This window comes from Drosophila sulfurigaster, chromosome 2L (genome assembly GCF_023558435.1).
Source record: "Drosophila sulfurigaster albostrigata strain 15112-1811.04 chromosome 2L, ASM2355843v2, whole genome shotgun sequence".
Classification (NCBI taxonomy): domain Eukaryota; kingdom Metazoa; phylum Arthropoda; class Insecta; order Diptera; family Drosophilidae; genus Drosophila; species Drosophila sulfurigaster.
Window position 1 is genome coordinate 28,725,881 of NC_084881.1, and position 27,246 is coordinate 28,753,126.

Here is a 27,246-nt window from a genome sequence, read left to right on the forward strand (position 1 = left end):
TAGTACTGAATACTATATTTAGTATTTTTTGCATTCTATGGTATCATTTGAACGTAGTACTATATATACAATATTTTTGGTATATTTTGCAATCCATTGTATATTTTGAATGTAGTACTGAATACTATATTTAGTATTTTTTGCATTCTATGGTATATTTTGAACGCAGTATAATATTTTCGGTATATTTTGCAATCCATGGTATACTTTTATTGCAGTACTGTATATTTGGTATATTTTGCAGTCCACGGTATATTTTGAATTTAGTACTATATCAATATACCAAATACAACCTTTGATATGTTTTTAGTTCATTGATTTGGTATATTTTAAGAATAATACCACACTATTTTGCTTTTAATGGGTATCGGGTATCTCTAAGTCGAGCACACTCGACTGTAGCTTTCTTACTTGTTACTGTTGCGCTTCTCTCTCTCTCTTGTTGTGTATTGCGGATGCTCATTTGCTGCGCAGCCGTTTGCAATATGGCAACAATTGGAGGCTCGCTCGTCGTAGGTGTCTCTTTATTTATCTATCGCATAAAAACGTTGCAGCTGATTCGCAAATTTAGCGAATCACAAAGCGCCGGCAACAACAGCAACCACAACAACAACAACGACAACCGAAAATAAAAAGATTGCCGCATTTTGTTGGTGCTAACAGCGGGTGGTGGGTGGTTGGTTAGTTGCCTAGTTGGCTCAGATCGTTGTGCTGCTTGACTGTTTGGTGGCTATTAAGACGACGAGTGGAGCAAAAATATCAATCGCTGCTTAAATCAAAATTAATTGCCAGAATAATAATTGTTTTGAACGTAAAGCGCCAAACGGCAAACGAAGGGGAATTGGCGCAGCTGCAACTACTGCGAGATTGCAACTGCAACTGCAACTGCGTCACCAGCCACGACAACAACGACAACGACTGCAACAGCAGGCGGCAAGCGCCAACAACAGCAACAAAGTACGACAAACGTCTAGTGAATTTTGAGAGCACTTTGGTGGGGACAAAAGGGTGAAGCGGGGGGCAACGAAAACCACTCAAAACAACAAACAACCCGATGAATCATCGATTTTGGGTCTACCACCGCAACCACAGCTCAGCAATAGCTACTTCTACTTCAACAACAACACCAACGACAGCAACAACAAGTTTTGCCCGTGCCGGCTTAGTGCAGCCGCACGCAGCTAGATGGCGCTAGTGGGCAGTCATCAGGCTTTGGTTCAATTAAACGCGTTTTCCAGTTCATTTTCATTATGCTTGTTTTTGTTGGTATTGTCGCTGCCGTTGCTGCTGCTGCCGCGATTTTTCAGTTTTTCCGCACTACAGCAGCCGCACCTTACTTTGTTGCCCCAAAGTCAACGCGGTTGCTGCCTCAAGCCGCATTATTATAAATGCCGTCCACGCAGTTTCTTACGCTCCACAACTTCCAGTTTCGTTTTCGTTTTTTCGGCGTTGCCTTTGCTTTTGAACCTCAGCCGAATTTGATACTCTAATCGAAGGGGTTTATAAGCTGCTAACAGATAAGGAAAAGCATTAAAGTTCAGTTGAACAAAAGTGTTTGTAGATAAGTAAAAGATCTTCAAGGATTTAACCTCAAAATATGTGACTACTATTAGAATGAGAAACTCTACTGTAGCAAAAGTAAGTTTGAAAAATTAAATATCTTTATTTATTCTTCTAAATCAATTTCATTCACTTCAAAGTCATTCCTTCCTGATAAGAAACTCTTCAATTTAGATAAATGTACCGATCTGTGCATAACGAAACTTTTCAATAAAGGTTTCATTTCTAAGTTAAGCGCTTCTGGGTTTAGGAACTTAAAACTTAAACAATCTATTACACACACTTCCCTTTAGATAAAATGTTCTGTCAGTTCTTCACTTCCAAATTTCTAAAATTATCGAATCTTTTAAACCAAAATTTGAGTTTCATGAGCCTTGAGCTTATTCAAATGTTAAATTTTCTTTGAAGAAACTTTCTTCATAGAATCATCAAATTATCGAAAATTTCTCAGTTAAACATTTATGAGTTAAGGATTTTTAAGAAGCCATCTATTACTATTACTATATTACAACTATTGCTCACACTTCCTCTTAGATAAAAATATCTATCGACACTTTTAAATAAAAATTGAAGTTTTCTTCTAAAGGTTTATAAGCTTTGAGCTTAATTCAATAGTTCAATCAATGTGCTTTTAATTTTCTATTTATTAGAGCATTTCTCATTCGTTGTGCCACCTTCAAAACCTTCTTTCCGTTACGAATTGTAACTTGTCAGGCGGTAGCTTTGGTCTATTAGGAAACACACCACGCGCCCCGAAGCTGCGACTAGGAAAGTCATATTGCATTTGCCAAGAGAACCTAGGACACACAATTGTCGCCCCACTCCGTGACCCGTTCAGTTCCACAACTGTCACCACCATTGGATGTTGTTGTAGGCGCACATTGGAGGAGGTTGACTTGGTGCGCGTGCTGCGGCTGCCGTTGCCACGCCTTGGAATCAAATGGGCAACGCACATGTGTGGCACACAAAAAATATTGTGGTAGCGGCTTTTGGTCAAAGGTTAAATGAAACGACCGTCAGTCCCCTTCCCTCCCCGCCGTCCACCACTCTCATTCTGACTGGTGACAAGTGCCACGCCGCAATTGCCTACAAAAATCGTTTAGAGCCTTAATTTATGGCACCCCAACAAAAAAGCACAACAAAAATTTATCAGCGTGCGCAAAAATCAGGAAAATATAGAAGCAAAAAAATAAAAACATATTTGTACGTTGGCGCTGCTCGAATTTCGTTTCATTTATTGCAGCTACGTGCAATGTGCGCTTAATTGGCATTTCGTAGCCAACCGACAAACAAAAAAAAAATAGAAATAGAAATCTAAAAAGAATAACACGCCTTGATTCTTATGGTCTACTTAGTTGAGGTGCTATTTGGGGGCCACCAATCCCCTTGGCTTAGCTTAGCTTAGGTTCAAGCTCGAACTTCCTCGCTTTGGCAATTAAAATTAATCTCTAATCGCCAAAATGTATTTTTAAATGCATTTCAGTTTACGAAATTAATTTTTTCGTGTTTAATTTAAATATATTTGGAATTTCAAATTCAAGCCACGTTTTCCCCGCTCGTTGTTATTAATATTTAATAATTTCAAATGCGCATGAAACAAGCGCGAAGGTTTAAGATAAAGAATGATGGACGATGGGAATGCTTTGTAGGAATATTTTGATGAGGTTTTGTATGGAAAATTGTTAAGTAAAAAGTGAGATAGTTAAATACACTTAATATGAAGTTTTGATTCGAAAGATATTAAATGGAATATAAAATCATTTTAAATATCAGATCTTTAAGAGAGAAAATTAAACTAAATATGACTTTATTATACCCCAACAATATGATCAATATTTAATGAATTAGAGTCTAAAAATATTAAAAATTCGCTTAGCAAATTAATCAAAATTTCTCTACGAATTTTTCTCGATGTTCTCTTGCGGTTGGTACAAAACTAACGTGAAAGATTGCTCGAAATTGAATTTCCATCGTAGCCTATTCAATATCAGACCTTTAACAACCTAGCTACCCTCTAATAACTTCAACTGCCCACAGGGTATACAAATTATGGAAGTATGATATATGCCAGGCGCCGTCGTCGCTGTTGTCGCCGCAGCTGTTGATTGACTCGAGACCTGATGCAGATACCAATTGTTGTAGTCACCGTTGTAGTTGTAGTTGTAGTTGTTGTTCTCAAAGCTGTTGTTGTTTTTGCTGCTGTTGTTATTGTTATAGGCAGTACGTGTTGTTTGTTTAACGCGATGGGTGTAAATTAATATTTAATTACGGCTGTTTCGCGCTGTGCTTGGTTTCGGCATTTTCTGATCTAATCGAACTTTAATATGGGCTACACAAAATGTGAAGTCGGTGCCAAAAAGTTGAGCAACAGATTCGATAATCTCGTGTTAAGCAATCTAATGTGAGCTTTGGCCAAAAATGCGAAAGTATCTCAGAAGAGTTGCACAAGAGCGAAGTAGAAGTCATTTCGATGAAATAGCCAAAGGATAAACACTTATGATAAAAGAGATAAAATAATGATAAAAACTCATGAAACTATCTCATGGCAATAAAGTAAAGTTTAAGCTTTAAACTCGACTAATTGCCTCGCAATTTGCAGTTTAATACACTTCAGTCATAGTTTCAGCTTGTGTCATTGAGCAGCACTCTCAGACTCCGTCTCCGTCTCAGACTCCACTCATAATTCATGGCACATTTTCAAGCAGCACAACTTTTAGATGCCATAAATCCATTGCCATGCACTCGCACAGTGTTGACGTCAAATTAATCAAAAGCTGAACAAACCAGCCACAGCCAGCCAAATGCAACGCAGGCAAATTAGCCAAAAATGAGCAAAAAAAAAACACAGAAAATAAAAACAAATCTTAAACAATTTAGAAACAAATAAAATAAAACACAAAACAAAATCTAGCAAGATTAGTGAGAATTCTAAGCTCAAGTGGCAGCAAATGAGAACTTGTTGGGTTATTTTCCCACACTGGCGATCAAAGCGAACCGAAAAGAACACGAAGAGAACCTCTTTGTACAAAATCACACTGGCAACGCCCCTGAATGAAATCGATATAATTATTTGCATTATTAATAATTACCATTGTGTCGAGAGTTGGTTTTTTGTTGGACTTGGATTTGGATTCGGATTTGAATTCAGAGATTTGAGATTCAGTTGCGTTGGCGTATTGTATGCTGAATAGTGTTTGGGACCAGGCCACACAGAGACAGACAATGTTTTTGTATCTTTTTAATATGCACAAGAACAAAATGTAGTTCGTCGTTCGGCTCGGTGCAAGCTAATTAATTCAAACCGCAAAGCAACAGCAGAGCTGAGACTGAAACTGACTTCAATACGGAAATAAGCTTAACGACCGCAACAAAAACCAATTTCAAAATTTAATACGCAGTCCGAGAGTTGGACCCGGGGAGGAATCGGACTCTGAGCCAACGCTGAGGCGCCGGCGGCGGCACAACAATTGCACCAGGTACATGTCCGACTCTCAATGCGAGTGTGTGTGTGTGTGTGTGTGGGCCACCCACACCAAAGGCCTGGCCATGGCTAAAAACCAAAGCGGCCCGTCAACAAGACAAGAGAGACGCAAGCTTCAAATGGGCGACAGCACATATCAAAACTGAAATGTGTCTACAACAACAATAATAACAGCAACAACAACAATTATAAGGTACGTACCGAGACTGTTTTGCAAGAGGTCCAAGTCCGTTTATATTTCTTATGAGCCACCTGACTGACGGGCCACGCAAAAGCTTCAACTTGTCAGCACGCTAAGTGCTGAAAAAAATAAAACAAAACAAAACGAAGAAAATGAGAAAAAAAAGATTTTTAAATATTAAATACGTATATGTATTTGTTGTATTATAATATGGCAAACGGCGAGCATTGTTCTCTGTGTGTAGCGCCTGTCGGGTTGGGCGTTCAACCCGCACAACAAGAGTCGAGAGCCACAAAAGCACTACAGAGACAAAGGCGTTAGAGACTCGTCGTCGTCGTCGTGAGCAACCTGTTCACCAGCGTAAAACGGATTTATCTTATTATTACAACATAGACAACAAATGGCACACACAAACACAACACACAAAAGGCAAAACAGTCAAAAGATTTAATTATGCCCGTGCCGCGTATTTGGTTTCAAAGAAAGCCACTTTCCAGTAAAACTTGAACACGCTTTTAATAATTAAACCTAGACTGAAAATAATAATCTATTAAACTTATTTAAGTAAAGGATTTCCATGTTAAACTATTTCAACATTAGCATTCATACTTAAGTAAAGGATTTCCATGTTAAACTATTTCAACATCAGTCTGAATACTTGACTTTTTGCTTCGACTTGGAGGCGTGTCGCGTGGGGCGCGCGCTGATGCTGCAAATTGAGGGCGTTAAAAGACAAAAGCAATCCCGTCACAAAAATTGACATTTCGTTTTCAGCAGCAGCAACACAAAAGTAGTGAGCTACAACAACGGCGAAAAAATCATAATTTGCACGTTTTTTGTGTTGTAGAAAACAAAAGACTTAAGCAACGAACTTGCTGTTAAGGGCCCACATGCAAAGTGTCAAGTTGCGCAACTTGTCAGCAGTTTAAAGGCTCAGCTCAAGTCTCAGTCTCTGAGCTTAAGGTTCACATCACGGTGTTCACTGTACTTTTGTGGCCAGGCCAAAAAGATTTTTAATTAAACAGGCAACGACGACGACGACGCGACAGCCACTAAACATGCCCCATTATCATGTCCCCGCATGTCATATCTATGCTGGACTATCTGCATAAAGCCCATGCGCCTATCTGCTCGGCTCGGCTCTGCTCTGCTCTCGTGGTGGTGCTTTGGGTGCTGCCGCTGACATAAACGCTGACATTAATTGAGTAATTTATAACGATGGCGACGGCGGCGGCGGCGTCGGTGCTGCCAGGCAGACAGCCAGGCAACCAGGCAGCGGAGACGGACATGAAACGACAGATACGACGGACAGCCGGACAACATCAAAAGCGCACGTCGTCGTCGTCGTCATCGTCGTCGTCGTTGTCTTGAGGCACTTCAGCGCTCTGGCACAACATGATATTGTTATTATTATTATGATTACCAGAGACATGAATTCAATTAACACTTGTCAGCGTTGTCAGCTGCGACGGTGGCGTCAGGAGACGGCAGCGGCAACGCTTCAATCTATGCCAAAAAGCCAAAAAACAGAAAAAACCAAAATCACACAAGAGTGCTTGCTCTAGTCTCGCAGACAACTCGACTAAATGATACCTTAAGTGGCTCATTTCAAAAACAGCTGCATGCTTAGCGATCAAGGTTAAGTCAACAACCAACATAAGCAGGTGTTTAATTCTTTTAGTCTTAGCTACCCTTTTGTTGCCATACGTACTTGCCGAGGGTATTTACAACAAGCGCACGATTCGCGTACTGAGATAACTTTGTAAATTTATGTCTGCGTACAAGATTTGGCATGTTTAAATCAGTTTAAGTTAAAGTTTAGATCTTGCCACAGTTTTCTGTACTTAGTTTTGTGTTGCTGTTGTTGTGGCTTTTGGTCCCTTTTTGGAGCGAGTGCTAACGATAATTGCAAGACGAGGCAAATTAGCCAAGCTTCAAACACAGAGAGAGAGTGAGAGAAGTTGGCCGCTAATGAGCCAAACACAACTAACCAGGCAGGCAAATGGAAAACCTTTTGCATTTAGGCCTAATAACTGCCAATGCCGTTCCAATACGAAACCAAAGTCGAAGCCGAAGCGACGGCAGCCCAAAAAGGCGCACAAGTCAAAGCAAATTAAAACAAGAATCACGACAGGTTACCATGCGAGCCCAATGCCAAGCAGGAGAAGGAGAAATACACGATTCACCGCCACAGCAACAGCAGCAGCAGGCAGCAACAACAAGCAAAACAGAGGTTCCAATCGGCGGCCTTTCCATAAATGCGACGACGATGCTGGCCAAGAAATTTACAAGTGTTAAATGTCGAATTGGGGGAAATGCGTGCAGCGGCTTTGACACAAACGAACACGGAAATGGCCGAACACAGAAAGTGGACAAATGAACCCACAAACCGAGAGTGTAATTCCCTTTTGTCCCCTTCTCCTAAATCTCTCTCTCTCTCTCTCTCTCTGCCTCTCGACAAATGGCGTACGTGTTAATGGCATTTGAATTTGGCCAAATATGGCAGAGTCGTCGTCGTTGTCACTTTGCATGTTTCGCCTGCCCCCAAATGGAATCGACGAAGCTTCAGCTTCAGCTGCCCAGGCAAGTGAAGGCATGCGCTAAGTCAGTCGTGTCGCTCGAATCCGAATCAGAGGCAGAAGCTCAACGGACCGCGACACGCATCCAGCAAATAACCAAACAACCAATAACAGGCAGCATAAACAACAACAACAACAACAAACGCAACTTTTTGGCCACACAACACAAAACGATCGATGGGCGCCCGCATCAGCTTTTTATACCCGTTACCCATAGGGTAGAAGGGTATTATAAATCTATGGCCCCAGGAAATGTATTCAATAGGTAGAAGGTAGCATCTTAGACCCTATCAAATATATATATCTGGTATATTTTGCAGTCTATGATATATTTTGAATTTTGATCTATATTAATATGCCAAATATGACTTTCAGTATATTTTATGGTATATTAGTTGGTATATTTTTAGAATATGATTGTCCGTATGTTTGTAATATATGGTATATTTTGAGTGTAGCACTATATCAATATACCAAATATGACTTTCGGTATATTTTTATATTTTTGTGGTATATTTGGTATATTTTAGATTAGCCATGTACTCTGGACACTAGTATATTTTGATACTATATTCAAAATTGAATACTACAATATACTAAATATGGATTTCGATGTATTTTACAATTTTTACGGAATATTATTTGGAATATTTTAAAATTAATACCGCCCTGTTAATCTTTCATTCAAAATGTGGAACGGGTATCTAATAGTGGAGCACTCTCGACTGTAACTTTCTTGCTTTTGTGTTGTTTATTTAATTTTGGGGAGGTTGGGAAAGGTTTTTGTCGTCGTCGTCGCTTTTGGGCACACAGCTTTCTATTGGAGCGTGACTTATAGCCAGGCATATGGATGAGCATGACGATAGCCACAGTTTGACACTCGGCTGACACATTTCCATTGGCAGCAAATTAGTTAAATGCCACAATGGCCATCGCTTGACAGGTTTCGTTCAACTGCAGATCCAATTAAGCTTGAATTTGAACTTATTATTTATTATTGAGGAGATATCTTTTTGCATTCCATTACAACTCTTCTGGTTGGCGACCTGCGCTGATCTTTGCTGATTATTATTCGCACTAAACACATTATGAGAGTGGCTAATCAACTCATGGCATCTGACAGGCCCTAAAGCAATTTCCTGATTATTTATATGTATATACCAACTGGTATAGGTAACATCACTTGCCAACGGCTCTCAGCCCACACTCTCTTGGTCTATACTCCATGGTTTGCTTAGTTCAATTGAAGTCGGTTCAATAAACCAGACCTGAAGAAGATGGAGATCGAGAGATGGAGACAGAGCAGTGACGTGTACAGTGAACACGTCAAATGACAGGCAACAACAAACAAGTTTAATTATAGCTCATGTAAATAATTTCTCAATTGTAAGCTGTTATCAACGAAAACTTCAATCAATCATTGGCAAACGCATGAACCTGAGCCAATGAGCCAAAAACCCGACCGACCAGACACAATAGCGATCTTGACTGAGCTTCAGCTTGAGGCGTGGGCCGTACAGTTTGAACTAGCCAAATCTAAGCTAATTAATCAAAATAATAATCAAGCAATCAGTGGATCATACGCCATAGAGACAGCCCAGAGAGACGTGTCGAGGGAGGCGTGAGTGGAGAGGAGAGGGGCAGCAGGTGAGGTTGGGTGAGCCACGACGCACGCCAAACCAAATGGAATGGAAGCAAAGTGTAACCCAAGATCTCTCAAGCACTCGAATCAACAGTAATACAAAAAAAAAAACAGACAGACACACAAAAAAATACATGACTTCAACTGCTGTCATTGCGCACGAGATTGGTTGATGCTGTTGTTGTTGTTGGTGTTGTTTTGTCGTCGTGTTGGGTTTTGTTTTCTTTTGAATTTCAGGTGCTTGTATCATTCAGTCATTTGGCCAACTATTCAACTATTCAGCTATTCATTCATTGAGCCCCACATGCAACTTGTTTTGTTCTCTCCCTCACCTCGACACTTGCGACTACAAAATACTATATATACATATATACATATATCCCCATATATGGACACTCACACTTGGATCTTGACATCACGAGTCAGAGTCAGAGTAACAGAAACAGAAACAGACATAGAAACAAAGTCAGAGTCAGAGATTGAGCGTTAAGTAACGTCTACGCGCTTGGAACAATTAATCACCTGTCGTCGTCATCGTCAATTGGGTTTTTGTTTCACATACTGAACGACATGGACAGTTATGCGGTTTAGTGGCCTTTTCTGGTATGTGACCAAACCAAACCAAACCAATTCAAATATGAGAGAGCAGCAATTGAACTGAGAGTGAACTGAGTGGGGAGTGCCGCCAATGTTAAAGGGGCTGCACTTGTACACTTGAGCACACACACACACACACACATTGCATGCTTTTGTAGGTTGATTACTTTATGTGATGGTGATAAATCATTTGGCTGCTGATTTCGTGTTGAACTTCGTGTTGCTTCAGCAACAATTATGTCCACTGTCTTGTACCAGAAATTTATACTGGTAGAATATGTCGGACAGTTGTCTTTCGATCACTCAAAAGTTGACTTATTATTTGTGCTATGATTGCGCATCAATTTCAATAGTTGGCACAAGAATTTTCCCACATTAGGCCGCCCCTCTTCAAGTCGAAGTTTTATTTTGCTTGCCATTTGCATGCGATCTTTTTCCACTCGAAACGATTTCTCTTCTGGTGTAAGTTGTGCTGCTCCTCCCCAAAGGCGAGACAAGTGAAAAGCGCATAAATCGACGCCCAACACCTCACACCAAGACTTTGTGCCTTGACATGCAAGTGAAATTTAACAAGCCACTCCTAAGATCAACCAGCAACAACAATGCGATCAGCCATGATCATGATCATCACACACACACACACACACACTCATACAATAATATACACAATAATACTTAATATAAAAGTTGAAAGCGGTGATTTTTCAAGCGCACACACCGTACCCAAAATACGTCACATTTGGGAGGTGGAAATATTGTGGCAGCGAAAAGTGGGCACAGCCTCAAAGGGACACGCCCCCAGCAGACTGGCGACTGGCGGCGGGGAAGCTTGCACTGCCCGCGCATATAATTAAATCAAATTAAAGGAACTAACAAAATATTGTTCGCGCATCCTGCCAACCAAAAAAGGTGAAAGATGGCTAACACACTCATCCAGCAACAACAACAATAAAACGAAGAAGAAATGGGGGAAGGGGGCAACGCAAAAGAAACAATAAGTAAGTTGAGTCGAATGTGCTCAACTGTGACATACCCGAACAATAGCAAAATAAGGCGGTATTGATTTTAAAAAAAATATACCCAATTAATATGCCGCAAAAATACTAAAAATATACCAAAGGCTATGTATGTATGGTATATTGATGTAGTACTAGATGCGACATAAACCATAGAGTGCAAACAGATGTCAGTGGCTATTCTTAAAATATATCAAATAATATACCGCAAAAATACGAAAATATACAGAAACCCATATTTGGTAAATTAATGCTACATTCAAAATATACCATACAGTGCAAATATCGTCTCCGCTATTGACACAGATCACGAAAATATTTTTTATAGAGTCGGAGATGCCTTTTTCTGCCTCTTACATACATTTCCTGCAGATACAAAGAGTTATAATACCCTTCAACCCAATGGGTAGCGGGTATAGAAAAAAGAGTTCCACTTGTCTCAATCGACGCCTCCTCAAAAGATCTGCGTGAAGTCGTTGTGGAGCCGCACCCGCTGCTTGGACTCGCCCTCAGCGCCAACGCAAATTCAACGAACGCTTTTCGCTCTTCAACTCTGCAGCTCAGCTCAGCTCAGATTTGTCCCTCTTCTCTTCCCTTCTGCAATCCCTATGTGCCTTGCTTGGATTAGCGCGCAAAAACCAAGTCACTGTCTCTAATTGAATTCGTCGGTTTAAATAATTCAGCTGCAGGGCATCGAAATAAATTTCGATCGCCGACTTTGGCTTGAATCTATTTGTTGTTCGTCTGTCTAGGCGGCCACTTGTAGCGCGTTGTGAGTTCGTCGCCAGGCGATGCGAGCGACACTCAGCAAAACTTTTGGGTTTCTGGCAAAATAATTAAATAGAAAATGTCTAAAAATATTATAGTTCATTGATATATGCTTGACTATTTAAATGATTAAAATTTTAAATTAAATTCAATCACATCGTAACACAATAATAGTTGTCTAATTACAATTTCTGCAAGTGTAACTTTAAAGTCAGTCTCGCGTCTGATGGCTCACACTAAATGCCTTTTTTTCCTCACAATTGATTTCTGCGTTTCGCTCGCTCGCTTGCTGTCTGCGGCAAGTGTTTGGCTTGGGGTATCTTCGGGGTATCTGGAGGCGCAGCAAATCAATCTGCAAACATGCCGCGCCGCCAAGTGCCGACTGTGACTCTCCTCGAGATTGAGACTGACTCTTTCTGTTGGCCAAACACACAGAGTGAGTTTTGTATGTGGGCTGCGGCTGCGGTCGACGCATCAGTTGGCTTTGGCTGTTGTGTCGATGCTGTTGCTGTTGCTGTATTGCTTTCTTGGTGCCGTAATAAATACATTTGGTGAATTTTAATGTCCTCCTCCCATTTTTCAGGCAATTTGAGCGCACAGCTTCGCCTGCCTTCCGTCTGTCTGTCTGTCTTTGTGTCGGGGAAGTCACCACCAGGCAACACTTGGACTTGGCTGCTGCCCTTTTTTGGGGCCAGCGCGAGTTGCGCTTTTGGTTTTTGGTTTTGGTTTGGCAATAAATATTTTGAATCAGAAAACATATAAATTTAGTGATTTGCCAAGTCAGTGGAAGAGTCAGTCGAATCGGTATCGGTATAGGTATCGGGATAAAGATGAGGATGCACATGAGCAACAGTTGCAAGTTGTTGTGCAGACTGTCGAGGATCAAGAACCGCAGCTCAGCGCAACGCAACGCAGTTCAACATAAATTGGTAAATTGTTTTTGGCGGCTGTGGCGGCACATATTTTGTATATTGCATTTTTAGTTCATCTTCAACTTCGGTGTGTCTGTGTCTGGCAGTGGTTTATACTTACTTCCCTCCGCATCTGCGGACACGAATGTAGGTCAAACCGAGTGGCAGCCACAACAGCAGCAGCGACTCATGCGGTAGCCAACATTCAAAGTAGGTGATGAAGTTCCAATGCTGCCTGATTTGTGATAAGCTTCATATTTTTAGGGTTTAATTCAATGAAAGTTGCGTGCGTGCCTCCAACGTTGGCGATGGCGACGACAATGCCCCAAAGATTCGTTTGTTCATCCGTTTCGTTTCGTTTCGTTTGGGTAGGTGAAATTATGCAGTGCCTCAATTGGCTGTGCCACTCGCAGTCGTTGTGGCAGCGGCGTGAAAATTTTTTTTGCTTTTTGCCAGGCCAGAGTTCAGCAGGCCTTCTGCATGTGCTTCTACTTTTCTTTTCTTGCCTCCTTTCTTGGCCGAGAGTCATAAAATTGATTTTAAGCGATGGGTAACAGTGAAAGCTACCACAGTCCGCTGCACAGCACATTTTGCTGACACGAAATGCGCAAATATCAGAATATGCTTAAGGATTAGAGCCAAGTGTGTGTGTGACTTATCAAAGATATCTAGCAAACGTCATTGAAAGAATATTCGTTAAGATTACAAAGTGGCAAATGAGGATGATAGTAAAGAGAAATTCAAACGGCAATTGTTCTGCAATTATTGAAGCTTTTGCTTCAAAGAAATTGGCCACTCACTGTCCAATGAAATCACTATTTTCCAGAGAGTAGGCGTCACAATTGGTCGCACGTTGTGGTCCACAATTACGCCATTTGCCAAAATCAAACTATCAACTTTGACACTCATTAGCGTCAAATTACAGACGTCCGTCTACGGCGGACATCTCAAGGGATGAGTGGGCGGCAGAGATGCGACGACGCCAAACGCCGTTGTACAAAATAAAACCTCGTAAATCCATAAAAGCAATCGTAAATTTTTATTGTCATGCCACTTGCCAAACGAACGGCAGCCACCACAATGAACGATGAAGGAAAATGCCTCGGCCATGGATGAGAACTTTTCTCGAGGGAAAACTACTGCGCACTGCCAGAGGTTGGCTTTGGCTTTGGTTGTGCTTCGCTGGCTTTTTTTGGTGGTGCCTGAGAGCTGAACTGAACGGATGGCATATTAAACGAGCGCGCACATATTTCATAACAAAATTTATGAAGGGCCGTTAACTTTAAGAATCTTTTGCGCAATTTACTCCGCACTACGAGGGACGTTGCTCAAATGCCGCATGCCGCTAACCTGAAGGGGGGCAGCGCGCAAACGTCGCGCCAAACTAGCGCCAATTTTTCGTCTAACAATTGGCGACGACCTAATGCCCCGTTTAGCAATCGAAGCTGAAGCTCCAAGCTCGCCACCAGCTTGCATTTAATTCAATGGTTAGAGACTCCTCCCTGTGCCTGCCCCTTGCTATGAACAAAGCACAAGTTGCACAGAGTCAGGCAAGCAGCCACAAAGCAGCAGAAGCACAGGCTCATGAAGTTCACATGAATGCCATGAAACAATAAATTATGTTATTAATAAATAATAAATGTAATGGGAGACTGCAATTGCTGGAGAGATGCAGCTACCTGTTTTTGCTTTTTTGCCAAATGGACAGACAGCGACCATGGCACGAAGTACTCCATTATTATTATGTGCCTGGTTAACTACTGTGTCAAAAGCCGCTTGGCAAATAAACTAAGCCAGCAGCAAAGCTGCTCTCAGGTATGTTGAGCTTACTAAAGAAGCGAATAACAAATGCTCTAAAAGTAAAGCTGTGCAAAGAATGGGAAGAGATGAACTATGAAATAGCAGTGCTGAAGTTGAATTCGAAATATATTTAGAGTAAACATACCTAAGAACTTTTAGACATAGACAACTATTCTATAATGAAATCATTAAAAAATATTTACTTTAAAATGTCAAAAAGTGTTTAGACTTTTGACTTTAGAAAGGAAGTCTTGAGGGAGAGTTCAAAATACCTTTAGATTAAGCCGTTCAAGAAGTTTTTATACATAGAAAACTATTCTATAAATCAATAAATAGTATTTCCTATAAGGTTGTTACTTTATATTTAAAATAGTCATTCCACTTTTGCCATTAAAAAGGAAGTGCTGAGGGAGAATTCATAATAGTTTTAGTGTAAAAAGACCTAAAAGAGAATCAAAACTTTTTAAAAGTATTTACTAGTAAATTGCTAATCAGTTTTAAGAGTTTTTAGGCAGAGAAAACTATTTTATATTAAAAAAATAATTAAATACCATAAAATTGTTACTTTACATTTCCAATAGTCATTCGACTTTTGCCTTCCTTTATTCAGTTTCAAACTGAAAACAATTGCAATTTGGTGTGGTGCAATGCATTTTGAGTGCAGGAGCAAACCTCATCACGCGATGCACCAGGAAGAAGAGCATGAGAATTGAATGCCTGAGCTGGTTATTAATCATCCATCGAGTCATAGAGCAGCAGCAGCCCAGGCGACGATCTGTTGATTGCGCGTGATGTTCGAGTAATTGAAATTTCAGTTGCACCGTTTTGTTCACGAAATTGGCCAAAAGACACTAAATGAATCGCAATTAAAAGCCTCAGCCTGAGTCATAATTTGAGCACACTTGTCGCCGCCAGGGCCAAAGCGCCAAGATGACAGCCAATCGAATTGAATTGCTTTACAATATTATCCCCAAGTTAAAGCAGCAGCACTCATCTACATTTGAGCTACTTTTTCATATATCGCTGAAATGGCGTTTACAGTAGCCAACGACATCGACATCTCGAATGGGAAAACTCATCGTCACTCTGCCTCCCTCCCCCCTGCAGCATGCAACACAGGGAAGCATTGCTACAGCTGCCCGCACGCGCATATATTTAAATAAAACGTGACTGCAGAATGGGCTCATATCTCTGTGTCGTTTTCGCTGGACACTTGTGTGTGCTGCTACCGCTACCTGATGCGAGAAGCCATTGCCATGCCATTGCCATGGCCCATGGAGAGAGACTCTGCTGTGCGATATGACTGGCATCCTGCTGCGAGAACTTTTGGCTGGCCTCGCCGCAGTGGCGAATCGCCAGCTCAATTCATATAGACAATATAAATATTTCATCTAATGCTCGCAATCTGCACTTGCCACTTGGCCAGCCGAAAAAACAAGCAAGAGATCTAGAGTGTGCTCGACTGTGAGATACCCGCTAACCATTTTTAATGAAAGCAAAACAGTGCGGTATTAATTTGAAAATATACCAAATAAATGTACCGCAAAATATACCAAACACTATATTCGGTATATCGTTGAATTGCTAGAATAAAGATATACCAAAGGCGATATTTGGTACATCTTAATTTGAAAATATACCAAATAAAGGTACCGCAAAAATACTGAAATATGCCAAAGACTATATTTGGTACATCGTTGAAATGTTACATTCCAAAAAATATACCGCAAATATACTTGCACTATACTAAATGATATATTTGGTATATCGTTAAAGTGCTACATTAAAAATATACCAAATAAGGCATAGATTAAAAATATACCAAAGATATTTAGTATATCGTTAAACTGCTACATTCCAAAAAAATATACCGCAAAAATACTTGCTATATACTAAGTGATATATTGGGTATATCGTTAACGTGATACAAAATATACCAAAGAATATATTTGGTATATTGTTAGATTGCTACATTTAACATATACTAAAGGCTATATTTGGTATATCGTTAAAGTTATACATTCAAAATATACCGCAGAATATACTGTTATCACTAATAAATAAATATATAAATTCTTTATAGTGTCGGAGACACTTTTTTCTTTCAATTACATACATTTCCAGCAGCCACAAAGTTATAACACCCTGTTACCAAATGAATAGCGGATATAAAAAACAACATAGAAATGCAGCCTTGGGCCGCCTTCGACTTAACCAGGGCGACGCCTGCTGCATACACTTAAAGAAATATGGGCATTTCCACAGAAAGGTCCACCGCGACCAAAAAATTAAAATTTCTTGAAAATGATTTTTTCCAACATGGTTACATAAAGAAATATTCAAATTTAATAAACTTGAAAGAATTTTGCATTTATCATTTATAGATTTCAAAATATTCGAATGCAAAGTCCCGCAAACGCACCTGTTGTGATTATGATGTTTGTAGGGCATATTTTGTTTTGATAACAACTTCTAAAATAAATGCATTATGCTTTGTCTTTTGCTTTGTAAAATCATTTGGAGATTGCAAGAAACGAAAGAGAACGCAAAAAGTAACATGCGATCACCAATAACGGTAAAAATTTTGATTTGCATTATCACTTATTTTAATGTCCCGTGCGCGACCGAAAACAACATTTCTTATCAGTAAATCCAAATCACTTGTTCGAATTGCATCAAATTTTTTTGCAAACAGAGTTTATGCGCGCAGTAAATATATAAAAAAAATTTGGAGAAAAAAAAATATTTGTATTTTTGGTGATCATTTAAAGTTTGTCCCGTGCGCGACCGTAAGTACACAACATAAGTACCAACTTATTCCTCTCTCATATTTACACAATATGAATGATGGAGTAAGTTGGCAGCATTGCCGCAAAATTAACAAGTAAGAAAGCTACAGTCGAGTGTGCTCGACTGTGAGATACCCGCTACCCATTTTGAAAAAAAGCAATATATTTTGCGGTATTATTCTCAAAATATACCAAATATTCAACAAAAATACTAAAAAATATACCAACTGGTATGTATGGTATATCGATATAGTACCGCATTCAAAATATACCCTAGACGGCACAATATACCAGATTGTCAGCCAAAGAAACTCAGACCCATAGTAAGTAGGTGTTTTTGCCCATACAAAAGTATTTCTTTAATAACTTCCACAATCTTAGTCTGATCGCAACCAAATTTTTAGGAATCATAACTATTATAGTTATTATTCTATATACCAGAATACGCAACTCTAGCTATAAAAATACGATTGTTATTCAACTTTTTTGATTTGCGGGGGCGGAAGTGGGCGTGGCAAAAATTTGAAACAAACTTGATCTGCGTGCAAACATAACAAATGCTGTCGAAAAAAAATTATAGCTCTATCTCTTATAGTCTGTGATATCTAGGTGTTCATACGGACAGACACACAGACACACAGACGGACAGACGGACATGGCTAGATCGTCTCACCTGTTGACGCTGATCATGAATATATATACTTTATGGGGTCGGAGATGCCTCTTTCTACCTGTTACATACATTTCCTGTCGGCACAAAGTTATAATACCCTTCTACCCTATGGGTAGCGGGTGTAAAAATAGTGGTGGTAAAAAATGTCCCGTGCGCGATGTCCCGTGCGAATTTACTTCAAATTGAATTAAAAAAATACAAGTCGTTTTTGAAAAAAATTATAATCTTCTTAATGAGGCATCAATGCACAAAAATTTAAAATTAGTTGTATTAAAATATTGCCTCTGGATTAGCTGAAATTTGCGTTTGAATTGGTTGACCTCTTAAACCACTTCCGTTTTGTGTCCCGTGCGAATCACTTGACTTCTGCAATTATCTTCTAAATGAAAAAATACCCATCATCAATCTTTGCACCAATGAAAGAGCTAATAAAATGCTGTACATTAAGCGTTTCAGTTGAAAAAAAAAACGTTTCCTTTTTGCCGTGTTTTTACTTTGAACGCGTACGAATGTCCCGTGCGCGATTTTGGAAATGCCCATATGCTTTTTATCGAAGAAGAGGAGGAGAGCGGAAAGCGACTTCCATTCAGTTGCTTTCTTATCACTTCCAGCTTCGTTTTGCTAGCTGCTCTTCTAGATTAACAACTCGTTGGCTTTAAGAATCGCATTTGCAGTGCAGAAGAGGATAAACATATTGGAGTACTATATGCAGGAGCATTCGCTCGATAGGCGATTGCCAGGCGACGATAGACTCTTCATCATCATCGAGTGGGCTGCTTGCGGCGGGTCCACGTTGGCGTATCGCGCTTTTGATTTAATTTTGCTGCCTTTTTTCCTGGCTCTTTCTTCGTATTTTGTTTTTCGTTTCTGCTATTTTTTTTTTTGGGAGCACACACCCAAATGAAAACAGAGATGTCGATGTGGATGTGTGCTTGAGGATGTGGTCCGATGCGATCTCATGTAAATTAGCACACGTTTCGTGGCTTTAACATAGAAGAACACAGAGCGCTGCAGAAGTTTATTTGTGCCAAGTTCCTAAACTGCTAAATGAACTCATATGCAAATGTGGCCCAAGAAGTGGGTTGCCCGTCGCGACACTCGGAAGACTTCTTTGGCTGCCTGCTGCTCCGTGGGTAGCCACAGCGAACCACAAAGAAGACTACATTGTATGCCCCACATTCAAAAAGTTAAAAAGTTCCCCCATTCCATACTGAGTAATCCCTTCGACGAAACTAATGTTTCAATTTCCTATAAAATCGCGCATACGCAATGTGTGATTTGTTATGACTCACTTGAGCGTCTCGATGCCCATTGTCTTCTTGAGCCATCCGTCGACTAATCCACTCAAAGCGGAACCGCATCGAAATGAGTCTCAACACAATGTTACAAATCTCCTCGCATAAAGATTGTAGATGCATTAAAAACTCGGCTACCCAATATAATCAGCTATGGATCTTTTAATAGTCCCCAAACAAAAAAGCTCAGCGACTCAATGCCAATGGTCATCGTAAAGCATCGCTCAATCAACCCCAGCCCAACACATTTTCTACGACTTCTCTCTTCTTTCATCAGCCAGAGCCAGTCAATGGCGGCATTTATCTAAGAGCAGCAGTTGTAATTAAAATAAATTTAATAAATTAATAATGTCACTCCCTCAGAGCCAGTTGAAAAAAAAAATACTCTTCATTCAGAAGATCTTGTAGATTGATTGGTCAGCATGTTAGGTGAGTTTATAAATTGTTGCTTTGAGGTGTTGCTTTGGATACTTGAAAGTTTCCTCTACTCATCATTTCATCATTTACTTGACTTGCATGACTCACTTACTAAGAACTAGATTTGAGTGTATCTATTAGTCAGCTATTAGCTAAGACGGCTCAACAAATTTCACTTGGCTTTATTTTGACGCTTCATTCAGTTCGAGTTTTTAATATTTTGTTTCGTCGATCTTAATCAATAATTTAAATTTTTTTATTTGAATTTTTATGATGGCATTTTGTATTTTAATCCAGGCTGCTGCTGGCTGCCGTTACAGTTTTGTTTTTGCGTTAAAGGTTTATTTACCTTGTTTTTATTATTATTTTTGTTTGCCTCACGCGTTTTGTTATTTTAATTTTATAGCTCGCAGCTTTTGTCTCACTCTCCTCCTCCTGATCAGCTCTCATTGGCGGTTTGGTACTTTGTTTCAGGCATTCAAAGAGATTTTGTGTGAGAGCAATAAAAGTGGTCTTATTAGCCGCCATATTTCAATAGCGTTTCGATACGGACAACAACTCAGCGATTTCCAATGAATTCTTTATGATTTGCCAAAAGCAAAAAAGATTCAAAATCAACTGCATTTCCCACGCTAAGAGCTTCAACAAAGTGCATTTCGTTTGCTATACATTCAATATAAGAGGAGGCGGGAATCTAACACAACACAGCACACAACATTCCAGACAAACTTTCTCTGATGTTGTAGGTGTTGCCAAACACTTGTTGTCTTGCGCCAATCCACACACTTGGGTAAAAGTTAGTTGTTGCCTCGTATAATTTGTATGCAACGGCAAACAGCAACAGCAACGGAAAACTCACACAAGAAACAAGTGGCAAATGCTTATTAACATATCACACGAGACGCACAAACTCCGATATACTCCCATACTCCAACTCCATTTCGAACTGCAACGGAAGGCACATTAACTTGTTGGACTAACGAGCCGCTCCATTTAGGTTTGTAACAATTCGTTATGCGCCTCAACTTTTTGGCCCCAGAGGCGAGAGCAAACAAAACAGTCCCGAAACTCATCAGGCGTACCATCATCAGCATCAACATCAGCATCGGCTTCAGCTTTGGCATCATCCTCATCATCATCATCAAAATTCGTCGACTTCTTCGTCGTCGTCGTTGACTTGACGTGCTCACACAGTTATCGCTTATCACAATCAGTGATAATTTTAACAGTAATCAACCTGTCCAGACCAAATGCGTCGTCGTCTTCGTCGTCGTTGACTTCGTCTTCAGTCCAGACGGACAACGGACAAGGGACTTTGGGACTGAACTGACTGACAGGCTGACTTTTGGTATATGTCTGTGCAGACTTTTTCGACAGGTTGTCGGGAGCTTCATTCAGTCTCCGCTTGCTCCTCGGCAGCTTCTTCATTGTGTATAATTTTCAGTGAAATTGTTTAAATTTCGTTTTAATTTAATGATGCCGACATCGGGGGGCGAGCGCCAGTTGCGCAAAACCAAACAAAACGAATGAAACGAAAATACAAAAACAAAAAATATCTCAACTAAAATAAACAATATGAAAAATGTTGCGTTTCGGCAAAACGCAGAACCACAGCGAGCAAAAAAATTATCAAAAGCTGCCGCTAAAATGTATGCGTTTGATCTTTGGGCCAAGTGTAGAGATGATACTTTGTTGTTGTTCAGTTTTTTGCGCTGTTGTGTGTGTTACCTGCTGCTGTTGCTGTTGGAACTTGAGGCTGCTGTTGCTGCTGTTGGTGAACTTGTTAACAAGCAGCCAAAGCCAACGCGGTTTCCATGTTTCGCTACCCTTCGTCGTTTCATATTTATGGTCTTAGATTTGGGTCTTCAACTGGCAATCCTCTATCCATCGAATTCTCGTTGTTGTTGTCTACAGGCGTTTTATGTATATTAATTTTATTGTCTTTGTCGATAGCATTGACAATGTTCGCAACTATGTGGGAACTTTTTTGTTTGTCTCAAAGCTTCGATTTGCCTTGCGAGTTCGTTGCCTAAGTCTTTTGATTTGTGTGCTCGATTTCTTCGGTGTGTATGTGTTGTTTCTAAACTAATCGCTACCGAACTGGACACGCCTTCTATTGGGTACCTGCTTTGCCCTTTTAATTACCACACGCCGCGTCAGCTAAATTATATTTCCTGTTCTCGAAAAACTCAGCGCCTTTTCAAACTCTAAACCGAATAAACCCGAATATCATTTTTGTTATTTGATTTAAGCCGCATCTCGCAGCAACAAGAACAAATGCCACGCCCGCAACTGCCACAACTTTTTGAGGTAGCTGACTTACGTTTCTCAGCATCAGCGTAAAATGTAGCAACTTTATTGCCTCCAACGGGCGGGCGTGCATATTAAATTAATAAAAGATCAAACTTCGGGAGCGAACACCCAAAAAATGAAATAAGAAAGCTACAGTGGAGTGTGCTCGACTTTGAGACACCAGCTACTCTTTGTAACTAAAAGCAAAATAGTGCGCTATCAATTTGAAAATATATCAAATAAATATACTGCAAAATACTAGAAATATACCGAATGCTACACATAGTATATTTATATAGCACTACATTCAAAATATATTGCGACAAAGCAAAGCTGTATTCATTTTAAAGTATGCCTAATTAATATACCGAAAAATAACTAAAAATACACTAAATGCTATATTTGGTATATTAATATAGTAGCACACTCAAAATATACGGTTGAGAACAAAATATAGCAACGCAAAACGATATTTATTTTAAAATATACCTAATTAATATACTGCAAACATACTAAAAATTTATCAAATGTTGCATTTGGTATATTGACATAGTACTACATGCAAAATATACCCTTTTACACATGGGTACCGGGTATAAAAACTTTAATCCAAATGTATAATCGACATTTAAAAAATAAATCAAACTCTTCACTTGAAAACGCTTCGGCATCATTTCGGCAGTTGAGGAAATCAGGTCGCCATTGAAGGTGCAGCTGCAGCTACTTAAAATTTTGCGATATTTATCAATTCTTATAATTATTTACTATTTTGCTACGCATTTTCAATTCGAAGACAAACGCCAAAGATTAGTTGTAGCTGTTGCTATGCTTGTGTTTGGTGGCCCATTTTCTGTTTGACTAGTTCAAATTTGCACAGGAGAATATTGTTTTGTCAGCTTTTTATTGGCCAACATGGGCCATAAAGCTACTCAAGTAGTATATTTGCGATAAAATACAACAGAACACGGTCCATCCGCGTATAGAGTAGAAGCTGGGGAGGAGCTGAACTAGAAGCTAGAAGTTGGAGTTGGAGAACTGAGAACAACGAATACTGAACAGACACCAGAGACAAGAGGCGATAGCAGACGCATAGGATAAAAAGAAGCCTGGGACAAGCAATGCCAGATAGCAAAGAGCAGGCGACAAAGCAACAACAGCAACAACAACAACGGACAAGGAATGAACAACCAAGTAACAACAGCAAACAAGCAGGCGGCAGCAACAACCAAGTGAAGCACTTTAGCTGATGTTGTTGACTGGACCGACCGGCAAGGTAAAGTAACTTGTAAAGCTCGGGATCTCGGGTTCGGCATCGTTTGGGTTGCGGGGGCCGCTGCTGCTGTTGCTGCCGTTGTTGTTGCTGCTGCATCTTGTACGGATAATTGGCGGCCATGCAGCTGCCGTTGTGTCTGCCTCTGCCGCGAAGGCAGTGCAATGCCATTTGACCATAAACGAGCTGAAATTTGTTAAACTGCAACAGCAGCAACCAAAGTCCAAAGCAGCAGCAGCCACATCGTCAAGTGCAGGGCAGCATTTGGATAATGTACGTGACCGCCAAGTGGCAGTTGGCGGTCAAGGGCCAAAACTGTGTGAAAAGCTTTTTCTAATGCCAACATTTGCTATCATTATTTATTGGACAATCATCAACATTAGCCGCCCCCGGAAAAACGGCGGCAGCAAGTGCCAGCAACAGCAGCAGCCATCAGACGAGCAGCAAACTGCGATAAAGTTACGATTTATTAGCGAGGAGTCTGTGCTTAAAATCAATTATGCCGGAATGTGGAACGATCGAACACCCAAGCAGGGTCCACAAAAAGAACACAGCAGAACCTGTCGGGAGAGACAAAAGGGGAAACAACTCTGCTCGAATCGCGTCAAGGAAGCGCGAGATTATGCAATGCGAAACACTTTGCCCGCCACAGCGAGCAGCGAGTCCAGCCACAGCATAAAAGCAAAAAATGGTAGCCTAACCCAGGCATAACCTCTACTTAGCCCCCAAGTCCGAGTGGTCGCCATCGTCATCGTCGTCGTCGTCGGCTGCTGCTGTTGTCTATGGATGATAAATTAAAAGCCTAACTTGACAATCACTTAAGCATAGTTTGTAAGGCGTCCTCATAGATTTAAGCCGTTGCTATGTTGCTGCCATGCGCTAAAGTTTGCTCCCTGTCGTTCCTGCTGCTGCTGCTTCTGCTGTTGTTGGTGTCGTTGTCTCGCCAAGGAGCAACGACGACGTGAACACGTTCCTATTAGTGGCGAAAGATCAGCGAAAAATAGAACGGCGGTTCATTAAAATGAGAATCGACTGGGGGCTAAAGTCTAGAGGCGGCTGCTCAAGGAGTCACCCAACAACGCCACCGCCGCAAAGTTTAAGAATAATGATAGCGGTATTCTTGAGCTATTGTAAGCCAAGCAGCCGAAGCAGCCAGCAGCAGCAATATCCCAGGTAACATGGCCTGGCATGGGCCACAAAACCAGCGACCGACCGGATCAGTGTTCACTTTCGCGCCTGCTCTTTTAAACTGTGAACATACAAATTCACTCAGCGTTGATATCAGAGCCAACCTTAACAACAACTGCAAGACTTGCAGATTTAACCAAGCAGTTAAAATCGACGACATTTTAATACTCTAACGCGGCCCTTAAATACAAAACAAGTGAGAAAGCTACAGTCGAGTATGCTCTAAAAGCTACTCGCTACCCATTTTCAATAAAAGCAAAACAGTGTAGTATTATTCTCAAAATATACCATATTAATACCTAAAAATACTAAATATACCAGATTATCAGAAAAGCCAACTAAGGACCGAAGCAAGGGCAAAAAAGTGTGGTATTCATTTAAAAATCTACCAAATTAATATACCGAAAAAATACTGAATATACCAAATCATCAGCAAAGCTAAGTAAGAACCGGTTACCCATTTTGAAACAGGGACAAAACAGTGCGGTATTAATTAAAAAATATGTCAAATTAATTTACCGAAAAAATACTGAATATACCAAAATCTATAGTTGATATTTTAATATAGTACTACATTCGAAATATACCATAGAGTGCAATATATACCGAATTATCAACCAAATTCAGCTTTGCACTTGCCTAGCAAAAGCATTGAGCTATGCTGCATGCTCATTGAAAGAGTGTTGAGCAGACGCTGCCTGCGCTGAGTTGGGGGCGTTGCAGCTGCTTTTGGGGCGGGTATCGAAAACAAGTTGGCCGCATATTTTGTTCGAGTTCAAAGTTCAGCCAGCCAAGCACGGTAGGCGGGTGGGGAGCAGAGAGTGGAGCATTTGAACAAGTCCAGTTCAGTTTTGTTGGCGAGTCAGCGTTCAGAGGAGTTCTGTTTAGTGGCAGCTACTCGGCCACTTGTCGTTGCAAGTGGCACGTCGCAAGTTGCCAGTTGTCTCTCTCTCTCTGCCTCTCTTTGCGTCTCCCTCTCAACTTGCTTGCTTAGCTTGTCATTGTCACCGCCTGCGACGACGTCGTCGTCTGACATTTGCCTATAAACAACAGGCACATAGTGAGTCAAGTCGCGTATAGAAAATGCATTTGCAACTGTGGTCGGGCCGCCTCTTACTCACATGTGTGTGTGTGTGTGTGTGTAAGGGGTAAGGGGAAGGGGAGGTAAGTGTACTCTACTCGTATAGAGTATTGTTGCCACATATTTCAAGTGTCAAACGAGCAAATTGCATACCATGTTCCTGTTTCGATACCGAAAGTCTATTTACATGTTCTTGTAGGCGTACTTAAGATTGCTGAAATGCCGCACAGACCAAACAATTGCCCCAACTGCAGCCAACTGCCAATTGCTGACGCTGGGGATGCTTCTCTCTTTCTTCTTACTGCTGCCAATTTGCTTACCAAACTATTGCCTCTTGCGCCAGGAATTTGTGAAAATTGTCGCCATGATTTAAAATTCCTCAACTTGCATGCCAGCTGCTGCCTGTTTTTTCCTTTTCGATGAACCTGTTGCCGGTTACGGCCAAGCTGTTCCCTCGCATTAACCATTAGCCACATTAACCATAACGAAAGCAGAACTAGAACTAAGAGAAATTCTTTTTTATGGCTTTACGCGCATTAAAGTGAGAGCAGCTCGCGTTCTAATAAACCAAAAGAAATGTAAAGAAATGGTAAACAATCCAACAGATGAAGTCGATTAATCATAAGCTACCAGAGAATCCAAGTCCTTCAAAGCGAACCGCCCCGCATCTCTGCGCCATATGACACTCGCTTGAAATGCTCTTTTCTTTTTTTAATTTCCTACTTGTTTTGCCTAATTTTATGCAGCCTCAAGGATTGCTGCAGCCCAGACGAGCCATATGCTGTTTGAATATTCCATGAGCTGCACAAATTAAAAACAGAGTTCGACCCCCTGAACACTCACAGGCAGGCAGACAGACAGAAGCGCCGAGCTACTACGCATAGTACAAGCCACTTGATTAATTTAGCCCGCACAATGATTAAGTACTTTTGCGCATCTATCAAAGACTGAGCAAGGGCAGGAAGGAAGGAAGGATGAAACAGAGAAAGAGCGTGCAGCAGACTGACGGCCAAACTGAACCCTCATTCGAGTCAGCGTTATCATCGGTGTAGAGTGCAACCAACAAAAAAAAAGTGCAGCAGTGGAAAACATTTGGCATTAAGATACACCATGGAAAATAGTTAAAAGTTTTCATTTTGTAATTTCCATTTGGAATTACCAGCACATTTTTATGCATTTTATGCCGGATCAGCTTTTTATGGCTGTCGCATTTACATCGTGCAACATGACAACACACCCTGCAAGCCAGTGCTGCAACCCTTTGCAGCTTATGGTGCGATCACACCTAAGAAAAGTTCTAATAGTATTTTATAGAATAGCCGCATACTCTACTAATACCCTGCTCTATTGTACTCTTATTTTCTAATTTTAAAGTGAAGTGTTTTAAAAATAATATAGAAATACTCTAGAATATAAATGACATAATTTCTTTACATACCCCATTGTTGAAAGCTTTCGTGCTGTCACTTTTTCTCTTAGTATTGTATATATAATGATTTCTGTAAATAAATAAATATTGAAATAAAAATTAATTAATAGTAAATATTGTAAAGTGTTCATGCGTATTAATATTTTCATAATGAACTATAATAAAATTAATTTAAAAGCATGTATTTTAGAAACTTTAAATTTCCATAATTACTAAATTTAGTAAAGCATATTTTATATTCATATTATCAATAAATACCAGACTTTGTAAAGCATTA

At 40.3% G+C, this 27,246-nt stretch overlaps 1 long non-coding RNA gene across 1 annotated transcript in view; it reads right to left on the bottom strand.

The window, feature by feature from the left end:
- LOC133842653 (uncharacterized) overlaps positions 1-27,030 on the bottom strand; it is a 65,593-nt gene extending 38,563 nt beyond the window's left edge. The window contains exons 1-2 of the long non-coding RNA XR_009894420.1: positions 26,979-27,030; positions 5,243-5,341 (exon numbers count right to left, since the gene is read on the bottom strand). This is a non-coding gene — a long non-coding RNA (uncharacterized LOC133842653). The remainder of the gene's footprint in view (positions 1-5,242; positions 5,342-26,978) is intronic.
- Between the last annotated feature and the right edge of the window lie 216 nt (positions 27,031-27,246).